The sequence below is a fragment of the Archocentrus centrarchus genome, chromosome 16, assembly GCF_007364275.1.
Source record: "Archocentrus centrarchus isolate MPI-CPG fArcCen1 chromosome 16, fArcCen1, whole genome shotgun sequence".
NCBI lineage: Eukaryota > Metazoa > Chordata > Actinopteri > Cichliformes > Cichlidae > Archocentrus > Archocentrus centrarchus.
In genome coordinates, this window is record NC_044361.1 from 8,808,468 (window position 1) to 8,831,756 (window position 23,289).

At 41.9% G+C, this 23,289-nt stretch overlaps 1 protein-coding gene across 2 annotated transcripts in view; it reads right to left on the bottom strand.

The window, feature by feature from the left end:
* Window positions 1-23,289, bottom strand: part of LOC115794099 (low-density lipoprotein receptor class A domain-containing protein 4) — a 253,084-nt gene that overhangs the window by 136,062 nt on the left and 93,733 nt on the right. The gene's annotated exons all lie outside the window — the stretch shown is intronic.

Here is a 23,289-nt window from a genome sequence, read left to right on the forward strand (position 1 = left end):
CTGTGTCTCCTTTCTGCAGTCCAGACGGTGCATCACTACTGCTCTTCTGTGTGTGTGTGTGTGTGTGTGTGTGTGTGTGTGTGTGTGTGTGTGTGTGTGTGTGTGTGTGTGTGTGTGTTATAGAGCAGCAAAGTTACACTATGTTTTAACCCTCTCTACTACTTTGTCTCGGGGCCTCCCGCTGGCCTGGCTGCAGGGAGACACTACGTGAGTTTCCAAACATGAAAATAGGAGGTTATGACATGAGGATTTTTGGCTCTAAGTAAACAGCATAGAAATGCCATGCCATTCTCATTGTACTTCTAGCAAATGATATATAGGACATAAAAGCACAGCTTGAACCACATCTGATGCTGTCTGAAGGTCAACAAAAAAACTGTAAACGTGTGTACCTCACAGGACAGCAGCAGTCTGTCTGGTGACGTCACATTCAGTGAACATCAGGTTTGATTGTTCTGCATTGTTATACTGTATTTTATTATGTTTATGAAATCTTAACCCTGTGGAGTTTTCCACAGGTGAAAGGAGTATTCATATCCTTTACTTAGACATGTCCTATGGTGTTATGGTTAGCAGCTCAGTGGTAGATCCAAGCCAGTCCAAAAAGGTCCTTGTGCCCCCTCAGCTGAATTCTACACATTTTTGCAACTGTTATTCAAATTAAATCCTACATTTTGGCAATGAAAAAGTTAGACACCCAAATTACCAATAATTCACCGCCATAACAGCCAAGCTCATGTTAATTATTCGACTAATAGTAGCTTAGTGCATCTGCAGCCACCGCGGCAGCATGACTGAGGAGGAGGACGCTGATTTTGGAGCAGAGGGGCCTCTGAAAGTCAGACACATACCCTCTTTGGAACTAAAAAGAGATAATTATTCAGCCTGTGCAGCTAGTTTTAAAAGCATGATCTCACTTAAAAATTGCAAAATAAATGGAAATGTGTTGAAGGTATTCTGCACTCACAGTCGGTGACCCCAACTGTCTCAGTCAGTGGTGAGTTCATTAATCCACTTCTGCACCTAGAGAACACGTCACTCCTGTTTGAGACTGTGCCATCAAAGACAGATATTTCTGAACTTCTGTGACTGTGGCTGTATTTATCTATGAGCCTACTGTTCGTGTCTGGTTGTAATTATGCATACTGGTTCTCGATGTGGTTTAAAGTAGGTTATGCATGAATTTGTTACGTAATTATACAGGACTGCTTCTGGCAGTGCTGTTTTAAATATATTTATCCCGTTTTTTAAACTGTCCACCTGAGTTTATTGCCTGTTTTGTGGACATACGATGTGACTCCAAGTGTAACTGTGCACATACGTGCTAATATAAATGTACTTAAAAAAAAAAAAAAAAAGCAAAGTGAGTTGATCCAAATGTCCTCCTGTCAAAGTTGGTTGCCCATCCCGTCCATCTGGTCACGTGCCAAGATGAGCTACTAGATTCATATTTTATATAATATTATTGTATATCATATTTTTCATTTTTAAAAATTGCATTTACAAAAATATGAATTCGCAGTGTAACCAAAATCTGTCAAACAAAGAGAATCAACAGTGAGTGCCAAATAGTTGAGTTCAGCTATAACACTGAGATGGATGGAGAAGGTCTACGCATTTTATTTAGATTATAGTTCAGTTTTTAAGCTGTAATTTAATCTCTGCATATCAGCATACATTACGTATGTCTTTAAATTCTCTTGTAGTACCTTTGATCTGTTAAAAGATTAAAAAACACATCTTACTTGCTCAAATATGATGCTGTTTAAGATATAATAAATTCAATGCCAATTTATTGATTATTTATTGTATATGTCCATGTGCTTGTTTTGCACTTTACATGCTGAGCCATATTTTATAATATTTCCTGAAATAAGAAATATGTCCTCATACGAAATTGTTCTTTCAAGGCAAAATTTCTATGGAAAACTGTTTATAGTGCACATTTTTTGGTGGATTTTTGAGGCACCTTATCAAAGAAACATCTAGCAGCAAAAAACTGATCATGGTGCACGGCCTCACTTTAAAGAACAACTTTTGGAATAAATATTGTAATAATTTCCTCTGAAATGTGAAGTGTTAGAAAGCAGAAGCCGAAGGAAATATTGGTGGAACATGCAAATGCATCAAACTCATACACAAGCACAGGTTGCACATGTTCAGGAAGGTAAGTGTGAAGCTCAGGAACTAAACGGCATTGAGGTAGGGGAGGGACCGATGCCTGGTGCTGCCTTCTAAACAGACATATAATGAATGGATTAGAGTTGATGAGTAAAAGAAAAAAGCATGCAACAGCCTAGCTACCTCGTAGACACTTTTTCAGTCTGAGACAAACAACGTGACACACCCTTTGTATGTAAAGATGAATGTTAGCGTTGATATGCGAGTCAAATCAGACTGATCGCAGCCCAAAGTTGTGTTAGTGCCTTGATAATTACAGTATGCATTGTTTCGATTTTACATTGAAGTTAAAGCATTTTCAGGGCAGTGCTGGATCTGGTTTGTATTTATTTTCTCAGGTGGGCAGTAAATGGAGCATAAGAGCAGGATCCCTTTGGAGGCAAAATGTTACACAAGCCAAACCTTCAATTTTGTCTTTTTCAACCGTTTCACTAATGTCTAACCAGCATGCAGGTGCAATCTGTCATTTCTTTCCTCTCCGTCTCTGCTGAGAATTACAAAGTAGCAGCACAACCGCGTCACAAATTTCTCTTTGTATATCAGATTCCTCATCTGCTCTTTTCCTCCAAGGAGGCTGAAGGCGCGCTCGTTTTGTCCTTTTAGTTTCGCAAATTGCTGACCTCTGTCAGTCAGCATTCAAAAACATCACTTTTTACTGTGTAATCATTTAGCTTAAGTACATTTTGACACACATCAGACGGCATTAGATGGGAATTAGTTGACAGGCCGAGCACTGCTGAGTTTATAGCCTCACACAGCACATTATGAAGCCTTGAGCTAATGCATATTAGAGCTTACATGGATCTACATCCATTTAGATACAAGATGGATGATATCTTTATCATGATGAAATCACCTGACAGCAATAATGGTGCAGTCTGACCTCACCCTCCTCCCATTTTCTCTCTGCAATCCTCCTTTATAACAGACTTATCAGTGCATTACTCAGATGAGAAGGAAAATTTGAAAATGTGGGCTCTGTGTGTTTTGCTGCTTAAGGTGCTGAGAGAGCACCAGGTTAATATTCAGTGGTTAGCGTCGACAAAGAGAAACCTTATAAATATGTCCTCAGGTTGCCTGCTCACTGTCAGCTTTAACGCTCTGCCCACACATACGCCCACACACATGAATAAGGTACAGGCGCACACACACGCATGTGCACGCACCGCAGACAAACGCTCGTGAAACGCACACGCTCGTGCAAAGTCACACACAAAGAAATAGCCACGCACACACATGCTCGCACACACGCCCACGCGCTACCTAGCCGGGTTCTCAGCGGGCGAGCAGCGCCGACAGGCTGAGCCAAAATAACGTCTTAAACTCAGTAACCTCAGCCATCATATCAACAACTGAATCAGAGCAGATAGGCAGTCTGGCTGGCTGGCTGTTCAGCTAAACAAATTATGGCTGGTTAAATGAACATGCAATGAAAAAGATGTGTCCTTGCCCTGCAGAGGAGTCTGCGTTTTGGGCAGAAAGTGTCCAGAACTGCTTCTAAAACATTCAGATGCCGCTGACCGTCATCGTCCAGTTTGTTTAATCAGCTATCAGAAAGAGGAGAAATGCTAGATGAGCTGCACAGAACAAAATCCTATTCACAGAAATCGAATGATCAAGAGAAAAAAAGTAGTGACTGAATACATTTTAAGGGTTTAGTAATCTCATGAATGTGTTAATGTATTCATTCACAGATCCGGATAACTCCCAGTAAAACGAAACAGAGTCTAAACTACAGAATCTTTGTGTTCATTATAATGGATCCACAGTGTGGTCTTGCAGGTACATCTGTGATTATTCTCGTGAATAGAGAAGTGTAAATGGTCAAAACATGTCTATGACAACTTGATCCATCTCACTGTGATACATTCAAAAATGTTTCTCATGATTCCCGGTGCTACAAACCAGCATTGGAGCCCAACAGCAGAGTTTACAAATACCAGGGTTTTATTTTAATAAGTAAATATCTTAAGTTCACATCTATTGGGTAAAGTAGCAAGTGAGTGGTGACCATGGAAGCAGGTATGCTTTTCTTTCATCACCTTTTAGAATGTGAACAATTATGTGCACTGGCTCAGAAAAGCTAGCCGGGGTGCTTAGGGGTATAACACAATTTGCTGTCATATTATTCCTATAATAGTGGCAAAAATCTTAGTGTAGGGCACACTTCGTCATAATTTTTGTCTTGACTCACAGACTGTATATAATAGATGGAAGTGGCCATCTCAACATTATTCAATGGTTAGAACATTAAATCTCAAGCTGAGAGTTTTCTTAATGCTTCATAGCACCATGTCAGCCACTCATTAAACTGTATCTGTATCAATTCAATTCAATTTATTTATATAGCGCCAAATCACAACAGTTGCCTCAAGGCTCTTTATATTGCCAGGTAAAGACCCTACAGTAATTACAAAGAAAACCCAACAGTCAAAATGACCCCCTATGAGCAAGCACTTGGTGATACTGGGAAGGAAAAACTCCCTTTTAACAGGAAGAAAACTCCAGCAGAACCAGGCTCAGGGAGGGGCAGTCATCTGCTGCAACCGGTTGAGGGTGAGGGGAGGGAGACAGGACAAAAAACATGCTGTGGAAGAGAGACAGAGATTAATAATAACTAATGATTAAATGCAGAGTGGTGTATAAACACAGAGTGAAAAGAGGTGAATGAAAAGAAACATGCATCATAGGACCCCCCCCCCCCCCCAAGCAGCCTAGGCTTATTGCAGCATAACTAAAGGAGGGCTCAGGGTCACCTGATCCAGCCCTAACTATAAGCTTTATCAAAAAGGAAGTTTTAAGGCTAATCTTAAAAATAGAGAGGGTGTCTGTCTCCTAAATCCTTTAAAGGAGCTGGTTCCACAGAAGAAGGGCCTGAAAGCTGAAGGTTCTGCCTCCCATTCTACTCTTAAGTATTCTAGGAACCACAAGTAAGCAGTCTGAGAGCAAAGTGCTCTATTGGGGTGATACGGTACTATGAGGTCTTTGAGATAAGATGGGGCCTGATCAAGACCTTGTATGTGAGAAGAATTTTAAATTCTATTCTAGATTTAACAGGGAGCCAATGAAAAAAAGCCATATGGGAGAAATATGCTCTCTTTCTAGTGCCCGTCAGTACTCTAGCTGCAGCATTTTGTATCAGCTGAAGGCTTTTCAGGGAGCTTTTAGGACAGACTGATAATAATGTATCACAGTAAACGATAGAATAAGTTGGCGGCACGCAACTGTGCAGTGGCTTCTTGAGCTCCCGGTGTTAAGCCCAACACCAACGTCTTTCCAACTGGTCCTGAGACTGACCTCACTTGCCTTGTGCATGTAACGTACTGCTGAATCGATCTCACACAATAAGGTACGATCTGGCCGCAACAACAACAGTACCTCACCAACTCAGAGCTATGCTAGACAGACTGCAGCTCCTGAGGACACTGGACTGGTGCAGCAGAGTGCAGTGGCTGAAGGGCAAGAGGAAATACGTGGAAGCAGAAGCCAGGTGAGCGAGGTGGCCTGCTAGCTAGGCTAAAAGTTAATGCTAACAGACAACCAATTCTGTCCCTGTTCCTGGCCAATGTCCCTTCCCTGGACAACAAGCTGGACCTTCTGCGTCTGAGTGTTTCCCATGAGATGAAGAACTGTGTGGTATTTTGCTTGACAGAAACATGGCTAAACAGCAATATGCCAGAATCAGCCTTTCAGATGGATGGCCGGCTGCTATTCCATACGAACCGCAACCAGCTAGCAAGCAAAGCCTGTGGGGGCAGCTTATGCGTCTACGTAAACAAAGGTTGGTGTATAAACTGTAGTGTGCTGAACAGCCACTGCTCAGACACAATTGAACACCTGACTGTTAAATGTCGGCCACATTATCTGCCTTGCGAGTTTGCGGCAGTGTTTGTCATGGCTATTTGCATCCCAGCGGGTGCTAAGGCTAACAAGGCACTGAAGGAGCTACACAACACCATCAGCTCACTTCAGAATAAGGAGGACTGTACATCTGCTGTCCTTGGTTATATATACACAAGTGTGTTGGGGACGTTATCACCACCAGGACCGTGACGAGCTACCCAAACCAGAAACCCTGCCTGGATGCAGAGGTTCATTCTTTGCTGAAAGCAAGGGATGCTGCCTTCAGGTTTGGTGACTCAAAGACACTCAGGAGGACCAGAAAAGAGCTGACTGCTGGCATAAAGAGGGCCAAAGCCACATATGCTCAGAAGATCCAGGGACTCTTCTCCTTCCAGGTTCTACAGAGCATGTGGAAGGCCATTAAGTGCATCACAGACTATAACTCCAGGGATGCACAATGCCTTAGGGACCCCTCTTTACCTGACACTCTCAACAGGTTCTACAACTGCTTTGAGGACCCCACCACCCTCTCCACCATCAGACTAACCCCACCACCTGGAGAAGTGCCCATCAGTGTGACCCCAGCAGAGGTGAAGAGGATCCTACAGAGGATTAATCCTTGCAAAGCTACTGGCCCAGACAACATCCCTGGGCAGGTGCTAAGGGACTGGGGTGTTGACAGACATTTTCAACTCCTTCCTCATACAGGCAGCTGTCCCCAACTGCCTGAAGACCACCACCATTATCCCGGTCCCCAAGAGCTCTACAGTCACAGGGCTAAATGACTATTGCCCAGTAGCTCTCACCCTGATAGTCATAAAGTGCTTTGAGAGACTGGTTATGGCCCACATCAAGGAAACCATCGATGTCACTGTGAACCTGCACCAATATGCATACTGGAAGAACCGGTCCACGGAGGACGCCATCTTCTCTGTAGTTCACATGGCCCTCCTGGAGTGTAACAACTTCTATACCCTTGTGTTTTTTGTGGACTTCACATCAGCCTTCAATACCATAGTTACACAGAACCTGGTGCACAAACTGCTCACACTTGGACTGAGCTCTTCCCTCTGCAACTGGGTCCTGGACATCCTGACAAACAGGCCACAATCTGTGAGGTCCATGACGTCTCCTCCTCCCCCATCATCCTCAGCACAGGCTCCCCCCAGCACTGTCCTGAGCCGTCTTTTGTTCACCCTGCTCACATATGACTGCTCAACAAAACACCCATATTGTGACAGATATATCAGATATATCGCTAACCACAATGAGTCCATCTACAGGCAGGAGGTGGAACACTTGGAGGGTTGGCTGCTCCGTGGCAGAAAGGAAAGCTCTGGTGGTGAAGGCTGCACAGAGGACTGTTGGAGTCAGCTTCTCCACCACCATGGACATTTACACCTCAAGATGCAGGAAAAGGGCCACCTGCATCCTGAAGGACCCCACATACCCAGCACACACACTTTTTGTTCCCCGCCCCTCAGGCAGGGGGCTGAGGAGCATCAAGAGCAGGACCACCAGACTGAGGAACTTCATAGCTATTACAAGGGCAACACTGGGACCTGAGGACTGAATTTCATTCCACGAGTCCTGATTTATCTTCTTTTTTCACTCTAATGAGCACCATAACTTACAAAATAAAAATCATGCGGTATTCAATATGACCTGAAACTAGCAACCAAGGCCATAAACTCACCAGGAACATATTCAGTGAGGTGACTTTCTCAACAGACTTACTTCCAATCTTTCTTTGCAACTAAAGGAGTCGCCCCTGCTGGCCATTTGTTGGCCAGTATGCATGAAAAGCACAGTGGCATAGTAGCATAGCATAGTAGCAGCATAGGCAGCAAGTTGCCAGCTCGAGCCTGTCGTCTGTATGGTTTGAGGAGAACTGGATATTACATTACAATATGGCACTATATTCATTCATCCAAATAAAAGCTGCTCAGTGGTGCATATGACAAACATGTTTGTAGATGGCAACAATGACAGAGATGTTTGCTGCAGAGCTGACTTGACCTCCTGTTGATATTTTACACACAAGTGTGGTGGGAATACACAATATGGCTTTTCTTGACAGATTAAATGAATGATTTAAAAAAAAAAAAAAAACTCATTTTGCAGATTTTTTAAAGCTCACCAACATGTATTCACCAATTTAGCATGTATCTTTCCAGTAATTGTGAAGAGGATAAAAGCTTTTTTTGGGCAAATGTGCATCATGTGTTGAACTCAGAAGAAAGCCCAGCACCTTTCCTCGGGGTCTGTGTCTACACAGGAAGCTTTCAGACAAAATATCGAGTTGTTGCTCACGCCAGGTTTGGCAATTTTCAGAAAGCATTTTACACCATCATTAGGAGTTACATAAAATCCAGATTTTAAGCGTGTACTTCCAGTAAAATAGTGGTTGTTCTGTCACTAGCGGATGACCGGGACGAACTGAAAATAGGTCTGCAGCGCTGTGTGTAGACAAAGCTTTAGAGGTTTTACCAGACATGATAGTGCAGCTGGTGCTATTTTCACCTTGTGAGTGTGTGTGGCAAAATGTAATCCAACAGACACCTACTGTAGCTGGAGTACTGGCTAATTTGACAGGTTTATGTGACAGATTTATATACCTGTGAACAGATTTTGTCACCATTGCAGAAGACAGTGTCATAAAACTCACAGGATGAACATGTAAGCCAAGCCTGAAGCTGGGTGTGGCCCAACCCATGAGTACTGAGTATTCATGTGATCATACAGTAATGACTGCGACTCATGGGTTAGAAAGTCAGTCTGGTACCCCGATTTACAGCTGGTGTGGTCCCATCACAAGATGGTCTCTTGTTCATCCAGCTCACAACGGCCTGATTTAACCGTGACGCCTTGCGTTTCCACTGAAGCTTCACAGCAGGAGATACAGCTGTGCTGAGCCGCACATCAAAGCTCTTACTGCTGATGCAGATGGAAGATGCCTCACATTATAACTCATATAGTTACAAACCGTGAACGTGTCAAGTAAAAAAAAAAAAGAAAAAAAAAAAAAAAAAACAAGAACTACTGCATCAATTTTGACCACTTTTATTTAATCTGTTTACCTTTATGGAAACTGTCCACTTGGGTACGGGCCATTTCTGTCTGGCATGTTCAGAAACCCACACATGCAAACATCTGAAACATTTTTAAATCCACTATTTAAAACCTCTGTGCTGTCCTTAGTAGACATTTTGCCACTGATGTGACAAACTCCACCCGACTCCCACCCACCTTTTCTTCTCATAACTGAACAAACCAGTAGTGTGGATTCCATCTGTCGAAGGCATAATTTTAGCTTGGCTTCTGTTTCTGTACTTTCTGGATGGTTGACAAGTCTTATGGACAGTTCTATAATCTGACAAGTCCACATAAAAATGCAGCTACTGTGGACATGATCATTTAACATACTATGGCTACTGTGGGCAGCTGGGAAATAGCAACAAAATAATGTGGCAATGTAAGCTGATTGAATGTAAACATGTTTTTTTGGGGGGGTCTTTTGTTCTTACAAACTTTGCAAAGCACTTGGTCAGTTTGATGTTTGCCTTTGGAAGACCAAACCATTTCAAACCACTTAAATAATATGTACCGATATTTTCACTGAACATCCTTATCTTCAAATAAGATGCCATTCACCACTGGGAGAGGCCAACATTTATCTGTTGTGTCTCATCAATTTTGCACTGGCTAAATGTTCAAAGATAGTGTGATGAAAAGCTTATAGTTATTAGTTCAGTTCTGTTATTTTAAGCTTGAAGAATTCTTTGTTTCCTTGGCAAAAAGGAGGGACCAAAAATATCCAGCTCAGCATTAGCAATCAGCCAAATAGCACTGGTATTTCTTCCAAAATCAAAAAACACTGCCATTGGTACTGGTCCATCATTTCACAATGAATGCATGATGACCTTTCTTCAGTCATTCATCATCATCTGCTGCTTCCATTTATTCAGGTTTGCTTGACTGGCAATGCTCACGCTTGTGGGTGTCTCCAAAGAAAAGGTGTCAGTTAACATTACTGTTTGATGTTTTCCTATTTAGCCATTTATCACATAATGCAAAAGCCCGAACATTAAATAAATCCAGTTAATTCAACATATTGCGTACTCATGGGTTCATATTTTGGAGCTCTGTCTGCTGTCACGATTCAAACTGAAGCAAAAGAAGATGGTGTGAGTGAGGAGGCTGAGTGCAGCTGGATGGAGGCGTGCTGCTATCTGAGGAATCAGCGGAATTTAGGGAGTGGAGACTGAAGCATTAATGTGAAGGCAGTATCAATACTGCTATTGAATACAATGAGCTGCAGCACGCACACACGCATAGACACATGTAAACAATCACAGATACAGAATAAGCGTGCAATGAACACCTACACTCTGACCCACACCGTGCACACTTGCAGACACAAATACAAACAGCCATGGAGCTCAACACACAAACATGGACACAGATGACCCCCACACACATGCATGCGCGCGCACACACACACACACAGATGATGTGTGTATTTAGGTCAGTGTAAACGTGGGCTGGGTGGATGTCTGGCTGACTAGTAAATAAGCTGGATGGGAAGTAAATAAAGCAGACAAAATCAGACAGCAGGCAGTCATGCACAGAGAGGCTAGGTAAACACACACACAGACACACACACACTCAAGAGTGCATAACTGCACATGCACACACTTTTGCCTTATAAACTTGAAACATTATGGGATAAACATTGGCACACTTAGACACAAACACACACACTGAAAAAGAAATTAGGCGAGCACGATGACTCACTGTGTCTGTGTCATTTAGCGTGAGACTGCAACGGACACCATCACACGCACACGCGCACACACACACACACACACACACACACACACACACTTATTCCTTCCAGCTTGGTTACCAGAATAAATAAATATGAACACATATGCACACATCCACAGACACACACGTGCACAACAATCTTGTCATAAATCTTGTAATTATATGCACATAAATACACATGAACTGATAGACACCCTTGCGTTCATGGACATGAACACACGCAATTATCTTGTCATTCATCTGGTAATTATATCAAACTAAGACGAAGACCCAATGCACACAGTTCTCACACACACACACACACACACACACACACACACACACACACACACACACACACACACACACACACACACACACACCTGTGATACTGTCCTGCTAACGATGTGTTGCTGCCACCAGATCAGCTTCTGCATTAACTTCAGTTATTTGACTTTTTGCCTTAAAGAGTGGAGTTTAGCCCACTCATAATGAGCCGGGTTGGGACCTGTGCTATTTAACATATCATGGCATTGAAAGAGAAGTGCTGGTAGAGGCATGATAATTATGTAGGGGTAGATTATGCATATAGTGTATGAGCCTATGTCTGATATACTTGTATTCATGGAGAACATTAGGTCATGTTCAGAGCGTCATTACCACGGCATTAAAAAAACAAACAAACACAGCCTCCACATTCATTTCAATGAGACTGGTGCCGACACAGAGGGCTCCAGCAAGAGAAAGCACTGTCTGTCATCTGGGAATTTTCTGTATATGCTGTATGTGCAAGCCCAACTTTTAATGAATAAATAATAAATCATTTTATTTTGAAGTTATCATTCCTGTATCTTGTAACTGTACTGTTAATGCATAAATTGCTTATTACAGCAATAAGCATCCTGTCATATGGCCTCATAAAAAGTGGGGCTGTGTTTCACCTAGGAGCCTTTTGGAACGTTTTTAATGGAATTATCTGAGAAATAATATGTCCATATGTCTGTGCTCGGTATCTTACTTTGCACTAATTTGCAGATATGTGTGTCTGTGCAATGAGGTCATACAGTCTGCGGATGCAGCTTACCAACCAAGCTTGCTAGCATCAATGCTTCGCCTTCTTGCACACAGTCCTGTGAAAAACTAAGTACACCCTTACTGCTTCCATAGTAATTAAGAGGGTAAGTAGCAGCCAGGTGCTGCTAATCAGACGCACTTGATTAGCAGCACCTGGCTGGTCGTCAGCAAGCGTGAGCACCTCTGTAAAAGCAGATGTTTTGGCAGTTTGCTAGTCTGAAGTAGTCAGGTGTGTGTTAACACAATACCACAGTCTTCCCAGGAGTAGACGTCCCAGCGAATACACTCTAAGGTCAGACCGTGCAACACTCAGAAAATACAAAATAACCCAAGAGCTACATCCCAGACTCTACAGGCCTCAGTTAGCATGTTAAATGTGTTACAGTGTTAGGTTTTACCATAGCCCAGTCAAAGTCCACATCTCAATCCCACTGACATGCTGCGGCACGAATACCAGCAAGCCTCAATGAACTGAAGCAACACTGTGAAGAAGAGTGGGCTGAACCCTCCAAAACATCTATGACAGAAAATGACAAAGTATTTTTGTAACATAATTGTAAATATGGCAACCTTTTCACTAAAAAATAGTGACCAGCTATTATAAAGCTAAACTCAGTGCTTCAAAACAAAACTCCATGGGTGATGTTCCACTGGCTGCATCCATCTTTTATATACTGCCCAAGATTTGCACTGGCAGTAAAGGAAAGTGGATAATCTTCACCAACAGAGCATGCACACACCTTAATGTAACAATGCAGCTGTCTTATTTACATGTTGTTTTACCTTATTAAACTAATGAACAGAACAGATCGTATGTGGCAGGGACAAAGCGAGTGATTTCATTCATGTTAGTCACTGAATTTATGGAGCTGGTAGGAGAGAATTTTGCATTTGATAAATATGATATTTACAAATGGTCCATACTTGGCATACACTCTTGTACATACAGCATGCTTTGTAATTTCAGCATCATCTCTGCTATCTGACAGTGCAGGGTGAGATCTCTGCGACTGTTTTCCACTTGATTGCTTCTCAAACAATATTAGTCATGGTCAATATTTTTCATCATGTACCTTGAAGTCCAACCATTCCTTCTTGCTGTCTGCCACAGAATAGCTCTGCTCTGATGCCACTGTACCATATGTACCATAATGACAAACGGAAATGTTCACAACTAAGTTTTCCAAAGTGTTTGCCCGTGTGTGTGTGTGGAGGGGTGGGGTGGGGTGGGGGGGGGGGGGTGGTTTGCTCAAACAAACTTAAACTAATCACAGACGTGTTAGGTATGAAAAAAGAGAAACTAATTAAAACTTAATCACCTTATCACTTAATTGTGAGTCAGTAGCCTTAATCGGGCTTGTTACAAACTCAAGTGGATTTGAATAAACTGCCCCTGCCTACGGCTTCTAGCAAATATTACTACATCACAGCATAACACACAGCCACACTCACAACATGAAGAAGGATTTTTTTCTTTTTTGCCAAAAACAAAAGGAAAAACTCCTAACTGGGACTCATCTGTGATGTCAGAAAACTCTGCTCTGCTACTCTGAACCCATTTCCCCGTTGCTTTTACCACAAACTGTGTCCCATATGTGGTGCTCCACTTGTTCAGTGGATTCTGTTCCCCGGCACTACTCAAAGATCCCTTTGATGCAGATTCTACCATTGTATCTATTATAAAGAGCTCTCTGACCACTGCTACACTCCAGAATATTTTGCCTTTTACACATGCACACAAGTTTAGAGGAGAAACAGGCTGAATCCTTTTTGAATAGCTACAATCCTCATGTCTGAACAGGCATTTTTAGTAACGGCTTCAAGTACTTGGTGCTTTGAGCTATTCAGGCGTGTTTATGAGAATCCAGGAGTTACACTAGTATACTGTATCAACAGTAGATGCCAGAGAATCCTCTCTTTCATGCCTTAGTGCATAAATTTAACACAGCAGATCATGAAATTTTAATTGATTGCCTTGAGCATGTGTGTGTGTGTGTGTGTGTGTGTGTGTGTGTGATTGTCTCTTGATCATCTTTTAACAGTATGTTTTTGTTCATGATACACAACTTGTCCTCTTTCTCCGTATTTATCACCTATGGGGTCCCACAGGGTACGCGCTCCTTTTGCTTTTTATTCTCTGTAACAAGCTCTCTTTGCAGAGATGAAATTAAAGCTTAAAACTAGTGAGCTACACTGTAAGGAACCTAAAGATGTCAATAATTGTCTCTGGGAAATTTACTGTTACAAAGACACTGATAAACTAAAAACCGCGAAGTCAGTATCAAACCTTAAGTTTGGTTAATACGATCCAGACGCAGAGAAAGAAATACATTGTTCTGCTCAGGTTCAGATCTACACTGAGTTTTTGCAAACACAACAAATCCGTATAACACTGTGCTACACAGTCTAGGGTCGGCACAATAGCAGAATTTCAAACTCGGTACCAAAAAATCAGGAGGCCTTCGTGACAACACAATTTTCAAGTCGACTGATGCTTTTAACAGTTGTGTTTTTTAAGACATTTTCGGTCCACCAATTCCCCAACCTAAATATAGACTTGTTTAGGATTACTTTGACATCATAAGGACCGTGCATGTTATTAGTACTGAATCGGAGCCAGCCAAAGGTGGGTGAAACCTACAAAAAAGTATTAATAAACAAATATGGAGGGACCTGAGTATAACCGCGAGTATATGTCGCTCGGTTCCTTCAGTAATGTGTGGTGGCTTAGTATTGTCAAGCCTATATTTTTTATGGGGTGCATGACTCTACAACGATGCATCACTAACTGGTAAGCGTAACTTTCCTGTTGCAAACATGCGCTTGGTACTTTGCTAGTTTGTATAAATGACGAATATTTAAGATTCTTTTGGGTAGCACAAAAAAAAACAAAGACAACAATATTTTTAGGTTGTCCGAGGTAGAGTTGTGCTTCTGGTGATTTGGCTCCACACTTTCATTGTTGATTGAATAGAGTTGGTAAGGTAGGCTGCCGCTGTTTCGGTCTAGATGATGCTCGTTTTTCTCAGCTTTAATTTGGGACTTAAAGAGAAACATGACAGTTTTTAGACAAAAAATTGTTATCCTGTTAAATTAGCACTATCAACATTTACTGTCCCTCTCCAACATTAATGCTATTGCTTTATTATTAGTCATAGCCGATAGCTGCTACCTTAATGATAACTTTACAGATGCGACTATTCCATAAAGCTACTTTCAGCTGCTCCATTATTTGACAGGGTTTGCCACAGCTGTTGGATTTGCATGTTTGATTTGGCAAAGATTTTATTCTGGATGCAATTCCTGATGCAACAGTGCCAATTATCTGGGACTGGGATCAACACCGGCACTAGGAGGTGTGCAAAATCTGAACCAAAAATAATTTTAAAAATTGATTAGTATCTGAGAATCATTTTTTTTGACAACCCTAATACAGGCTCACCGATTTTGTCCTTCAGAAGTTCCCTTTTTAAATGAAGTAACCTTGACGTTTGTTTGTTTCAATAATCCTTTTAGAAAAGCTATGGTTTCATCTACAGTATGTATGGTTATTTTATGGCTATTTTCCTACACTGTATACCTTAAAAAAAGGCATCCTTGATAATCAATCTAATATCTCAGGTGCGTTCTAAATCGAGTATATATAATTGAATTAATGCACAAACAGGTAAATGGTGTACAGTCTGACATACACCATTGTGTCTGAGGCCTCAGCCCCCAGTAAGCAGGCAGGCAGAGGGGCAGGAGGTCCTCCTCTAATAACCCCGAGCTGTCAGTCACTTTATGGATGGGCGAGGACTCCACATTAGTACAGCTCAATATGGATCGACTGTGGTGGGAGACCACACTGAGAGAGACGGAGCAGAGGAGGGACGAGGGTGGAGATGACAGTCAGAGTGAGATAAATGGAGATGGACAGAAGAAGGTGACCACCGAGGGAGCGAGAGTGAGAAAATGTGTCAAATGCAGAAAGGGAGACGACAGGGAGGATGAATTAGCGAGAGCGATGTTAGGATTGAGAGTGACTGTGCAGTATCGCCCCTCTTTATATTGACTCACGCAAGAGGGGTGTTAGAAAATGTAGGTGAAAAAAAAAAGATGACACAGGTTAGATTTAGTGGGACTTTCCCACATTTGGAAGGCACCATTATTCTTATCTTTTGGTTCCTCTGAGAGGACACTGCTTTTCTTCTCCCTCTTTTCTGAGGAGGATGAATAGGTGGACATGACTCCCCCCACCCCCGGGCTTTCACTTACAGATCCATCGACCATCGCAAGAAGCATGAATGTTGCAATCCTATTGTGTCCCGGCAGATTTGCAACTGAGTCTGGAGACAACACCACTTGAGTTTACAAAAGCTGTCATCTCATTTGTTTCCTGTGAAGAATTTCTCTCAGTACGCTGGATGGAAAAAGTGTAAGAAAAAAAGTGGGCACACCTCGGTTAACTTGAGTAGATTTGTGATTGATGGTGTGGATGCAGGAGTGCAGTGCATTTGTAAAGGATGGACTTTCAACACTTCTACACAGTTTCCCTGAATATCGTGAAATTTTGACCAGCTCTGTGGTTGTGCATCAAAGTATGAATCAATTAATCTATAATGCTTGTAAACCATTACATCTACTTTTTTCCCACTAATCTCTAAACCCTTACATTTGTTCTGTGGCAAATATCGCCAGTGCCTAATGTTTTGTTAACCTACCCATCGACCCCGACCTCCTCCCCAGGTCACTACAGCCATGATGCTCGACTTCCGCCTTTACATTCTCGCTACTAACAAGATAACAGACCACGATTTAAATGTACACATGGGTTGATTTGGGATATTTGCCAAAATGACTTACATTGTCTCACATGGCCCCAGAGTTGTTAAAAAGCTGCTTGCACAAACAACCGATTGGATTGTTTTTATAGGAGGGCAGTTTCCTTCCTCACAATGTGAACATAAAAATATGGACCACTGAACTGCTTCTCTGTCCACTAAATTATCCATTTCAGATACTGAGAAGCAGTTGAGTAAGACAAGGGTAATTGTACAACTGGTAAATGTACCCTAATTAAAAAACAATTTTAACTATCAAGACTGAAGCAGTGAGCAGACAGAAAGATTGTAATAGTGTTGCAGACAGAAGAAATATAAAGAACATTAGATACAAGAATTATGGTCAGCCATCAGGGATGAAGTATCCAAGGGAAACCCAAGTGAACAAAGAGAGTGAGAAGTGATTAAAAAGTTATTTCCTAGTGTTGGTAACATGGCCTTGGTCTGCATCTGCCTGAGCAGCTAAGCACTCTCTTTCTTTCACAGAGACCACAACACACAGAGTAACAAACTCACCACAGAAATCAGGTAGAAGATTTAAGTGTGCGTACTTGTATCTGTGTTATAACCAACAACCCTCAAAGTGAGGATGTTTCTAGAAGATCTTTTGCCATGTTCTGATTTTAAGACACACCTTTAAAGGGTAAATACTGAGGTTACACACTGAGCTGTGATGTTTAAGGTTAGGGCAAAAAGACAAGGGATGCATTATGTCAGTGAGTGTCCTTACAAAGACAGAAGCACAAACGTGTGTGTGTGTGTTTTACCTGACATGAACCCTCCGCGGTAAACAAAACCTTACGTTAGCCTTGCAGCTATCGACCACCGGTGTCTGCCTACATCTGAATGCTGGCGCGTTTGTTTACTACCGCTCAATGACTTCATTCCCCTCTTCACCCCCTCAGGGCCTTGGTGGAGACTGACCAGAATGAGCCCAGACAAGCACAGCCATACGCACAGCTGATGAATTATGTAATACATGTGCTTTGAGAACAGAGAGAATGCTCAGCTCTGGAGTGATCCCTCTGTATGTGCAGTAGTTGACTACACTAATAACAAGAGCAAAAAAGCATGCACATATCTATGGACCAGCTTGAGTGTGTGTGTGTGTGTGTGTGTGTGTGTGTGTGTGTGTGTGTGTGTGTGTGTGTGTGTGTGTGTGTGTAGATTTGAGGCCAGTGCATTAATCAAAATCTTAACCACGCAGCACACACGCTGCATGCCAACCCCGCTAGGCTCTATGTTCAGTTTAATTAACTCGTAAGGAAGAACGGAGAACAGCCAGCTGAGTTATAAGTCAATCTGTCAGTGACTCAGTCAGTCCATCAGTGTGGTTTTCTATAAGCTCACAGAGTGGGATGTCTGTCCCGGAGATCCCATCTTCCTGAGAATAAAGGTTCTGTCAGCCGCCCCGTGCTCTTGGTTGTTTAAGCCACCGAGCCGACTTCAGCTACAAATCAAATTGCTTTGACAAATCAGTGGTGAGCGGAGGAGGCGCAGTCCTGTGTGTGCTCTGGTTAACATTGCCAACGGAAACATAGCGGGACACCAAAAAAGAAAAAAAACAAAAAAAAAAAAAAAAAAAAAAATCTCAGCAATCAAAGAGAAAGTGACAGAATGTGAAACTTGCTGCAGCAGCTTTAAAACCCAAACTGAGACAGTGCTGTGGAAAAAGTCATCAGTCACCTTCACGGTTGTGTTTTTTGCATAAGTTTGTCTGTGGGAGCTCTTTGTTCGTATGCGTGGTAGAAACTACACAGAGGACTGCACCAGTCTGGAAGAAGCAACCACACAACTGCGCTTAGACTTGCTTCCAAAATGATATTCCTGATCATTTCTTTCATGCCTCTTGTTAGGATGAGTATGCGCGCCACCTTAGTTTAGCATGATAACATGCTTACACTGACTAATCAAGCTGATTTGTCCAGTAGTTGAAAAGTTTTTCATTATATTTGATCCTGATGGGAATATTAACAGCAGATTTTTACCTAAAGAGGGATCTATCTGCTCATTTCTAATGCCTTGTTTTATTCAGAGCCTCTATTTGAATTTCTGTGCATAATTTACGCCCTCCTCCTTGCCCTCTTCATCCACTCTCTGAAACTTACCATTTTGACTCCCTTAGCCCTCCCTCTCAGCCAACTTTCTTTTGATTGTTTATGAGGGGCAGCCAGAGGATTTGAACATTAGGCGATGGGGCTTATGTGATCACAGCCTTAGTTGTATCCCTGAGAGGACCATAAAGATATCCCCCACTGTATGACTCACACAGAGCCAGCTGTTAAAAAAAAAAAAAAAAAAAACGCCACTCACCAGCCACTTTATTAGGTACAGCTAGTACAGCTTAGACCCCCTTTTTGGCTTCAGAACTGCCTTAATTCTTCATGGCACAACAACATGCTGGAAACATTCCCCAGAGGTTTTGGTCCATATATTGACATGATAGCATCACACACTTGCTGCAGATTTGCCTGATGCACAACCAATTCAATTCAATTTTATTTATACGGCGCCAAATCGCAACAGTCACCTCAAGGCACATTGTGTTGTAAGTTAGACCCTACAATAATTACAGAGAAAATGGCAACAATCAAAATGATGTGAAGCTCCCAAAGGTGATCTGAACTTTGCGACATGGCACACTATCCTGCTGGAAGCAGGGGCTGGAGCCTATCCCAGTTGCCATAGGGTAAGAGGCAGGGAACACCCTGGACAGGTCACAAGATTACCATAAATAACAAAATTCAGCCTACAAAAGTAATAAAACAAAAGCTCAGGAACAATACATGAAAAGCAAACCAAGACTCGACAGAGAATAATAAATAAAACTAGAAAGTCCACAACTCAAAAACAGTGGGTCAAAAAACCCAGGACCATGACAGAAACATAAAACTGGGCATTAGTTTGCAGATGACTTTGTGACATAATGTTAGTCTATTTATCCAAGTGCATGTTTTCTGAACAGAGAGCAGTGAACTGAGATCCAACACGAGTGGTCACCCGAGACGCATGTGGAGAGGCGTTTCAATACCAAGTTTGAAATGGACTTCGAGCCTTGCACTTGTGATCTAATCACCCAAAATGCCTGTTAATGCCAGGCACCCACACGACCTGTAAACCCACACAGGTGATTTAATATGAGGTGTGTGAGGTTGTGCATAGACTGTACTTGGCTTTCCTCTCTTTCCAGCGAGCCCGTATCTGCCGACAACACAAATCACTGCCCGTAACAGAGTGTTTAGAGCAGGTTTTGGGTTACTTGCTGACCTCATTAGCGCAAACCTTTGCAGTGTTAATTTTGATCATCCATCCCTGCAACAATATAAAGCATAACTGGTCCCCATTAACCTCGATGTCAGGTTCGAGTTACGAGTCGGGTTCAGGTTTTTTTGTTTTTTTTTTGCTTGTTAATAGCGTTCCTGTCAACACCTGAAATGTAACTACACCTGGGAAAGTGAAGCCAAAGTCTGCCACTACAGCTAATTAAACAATGAAATGTAATCAATACAGCACTATATTTTAAACCCTCACAGCTTCAGCTCTGCAGTCTGCACAGCAACACTGCGCCTGTAATATAAGCACACACCACACTACACTCCTCTATAGTAGCCATTCAACTGCTTGCTATAATATTCTTTGAAAAACTGTAACCGAGCCTCACGTCTGTTCTCTTTTTTTTTTTTTGTCTTTGAGAGAGCTGAAACCTCGAGTAATGAGCGAGAGGCAGCGGCACAGAAAGACTGCCAAATGACGTCTTGAGTTGTCTCATAGCAGAGAAGGACAGGTGTGCGGCAACAACATGAAGTGCTTTAAAAACAATGAGAGAAAAGTGGATTAAAACTTACGATGATACTGTAAAACTCACCATATGGGACGAACAAAGAAGATGAAGCAGCGAGTGTGTGACTCAGTACTACACTTCTCCATTCTTCTGTTTGTTTTTTTCACTCTAATCCATTGACTGTGATAATTCTGCTAAAACTGTTGCTCTGGTAGATTTAATAAAAAAAAATAGAGCCTTATTCTTTTAAAGTGTGCGTGGTTGTTATGTCTGGATATAATTGTTTTTGTTTTGTTTTTTTACTGCATTTAGCGCATTTCTGTGTTTTAGTCTGCTCTTATAATCTCACCGAAGGGAGTCGGCATGTCCCAGGTTCAAACCCATTTATTCACCAGTGTTTTCAGTTTGTGTAACATTTCACCTGAACCGAGGGAAGTAAGGACAAACTGATCCTCTTCTGCAGGCCTGCGATGCAACTTCGGCTGCAACAATAATAATTAAAGCAAGCGATACTGTTTTAATGAGAAAGCGTTCAGCTCAAGTCGACAGGGGTGAATGATGTGGGCAGCGCAGCGCCTATTATTTCCACAGACGACTGCTTTTCTCTCTTCAGCACAGTAAAGTTTTCACCTCAAAGAATATGACCCGTCTGATTTCCCTCATAAATGTCACAGAAGTAATAGATGCTCACATAAACACACTCGCATACACAGGCATAAAGAGATAAGTCAGCAAACTATATGAGTTTAATTACAAAGAGGAGGTTCTTCACATTAATGACATTGAAATTTCTCCAAGCTGTGGCCGCACTGCGTTCAGAGGTGTTTAAACTATGTATGAATTTTTCGCTTTTGCTCGTATCCTCAGCTACAAAATATTATTTATGTTACAGGATGTTTACCTAAAAAGCAAAGTCAAGGTTTGTACTGTCAGTCACAATCTCAGGATGCAGGCTGAGAGAATACGACATAAAATGAAGTCGGTGGTTACTGATGATGTCCTACCCACTAATAAGGCGTTGCTACCATATAACACATGGTGTTATTAAACAGTTCTTAAACCGTTCCTGATGCACAGAAACAGAGCAGAAAGTGCCAATAGGATTCCATGTGACTCCGTGCGATTAGCATCTGCACCACTTGTTGGTGCTCATTTGGATTTGCACCATGGAGCAGAAGCAGCCCAGAGTCTCCAAGAAAACAAAAAGCAGTAAAATTGTCCTCAACGGTTAAGACTATCAACACCTGGTTCTACCGTAATGGTCGAGATGTCTGAGGGAAAACATTCAGTGCAAACTGGGTGAGTGCGAGTGGGTCCGCTGCCCCGCTATCTTTCTGCGCCAGGTTTGACTTCTCTGCCCCAAAAATAAACTTACTGTAAAGCATCCCTGTTTTGACACAGCTGAGAAAATGTAGCATTGCCGATGATGTCTGACATGCTCCCACAACCGAACTTCCACGGAGTGTACAGCTGCACAAAGTGACTTCCTCAAAGAGAGATGGTGCCAGATTAAAATCGTATATGGTTTAGCTTTTTATAGGTGGAGTCACAGAACTTTGACTGCACCTCGTAAATAGCTTCCAGTTACTTTGATTGCACCTATTTGGTTAGAGAAATGGCACCTTGGTCCTTTATCATTGGTTCGTGAAGTTTAGTGTGTTTAGCAGGTGTCCAATCAGGTGGAATAAACTGCAACATCTGTGTGTGTGTGTGTGTGTGTGTGTGTGTGTGTGTGTGTGTGTGTGTGTGTCTCATCTCCTAACTGCCAGCTAGTCTTGCGGTGTGGTCACATTACATTTACAATATATGAATATTCACTCAGTCTTATATTGAACTGATGAAGACTGAACAAAAGACAAAAGTCAAACTTTGCTGCAGTCTCAGAGGTTTACCTCCTGATCATCTGTCTTTATCCTCATTTCCCACTCCACATTCCACCTTCAGTGTAGACACTGGAAAGCTGACATCTTTCAGACTGTTACTTCATTTTTGATCCTGATGTTGTTTGTTCATTAACCTGTTTGCTCTTGCTTTCTGCCACATGGCCTAACAGCCTGGCTGTAAGCCTGCATTTTCACTTTAATGAAGCAGTGAAATGCCACTGTGGTTCAGTTTCACACTTGGGTTCATCATCCTCTCTCAAGTGGTTGCACAGTTTTTCCTATTTATGAGGTTTTGCCAAATTATAGAAGCAGAGTTAATTTTTAATTTTTTTTTGTATAGTAAGTATGTAGCAGCATGTACAGGTTAAGTTATGCTGCAATGCATAAAATCAGGATCCACACTACAAGGTACAAACTGTAGTGTAATAACGCACTGTAACACGAGATGCATTCATGACCGCTCTGCAAAAACTGTTTCAGTTTGAAATGATGTCAGTCAGGGTCTAATCTGAATCCTGTAGGTAAGGAGTTCCACATGTGGAGAACATTTACCCTAAGCAGAACCGCAAGGTCACAAAACACAAGATTAAGTAAACATCTGTAATGAAATTAAAAATTAGCAAATTTAATACAATTATCAAAAATGAGCAAGTTTAACCCCTTAGGAACATGGCTATGATGAGATGCTCAATTGAATCATAAGAGGTTTGACTTTTGCAGATGATGCTTTTTACCAAGAAGTTACACAATAACTTAAAAGAGTAAAAAAAAATTAAATCAATAAATCTGGGTGCATAAAACTATTTGTAGTATGAAATAGTAGACAGTCTCTGAGGAGTTTAATTGTATGTAAGCTGTTTTTGCCAACTTGATCACCATTAAAATGTAGCATGAA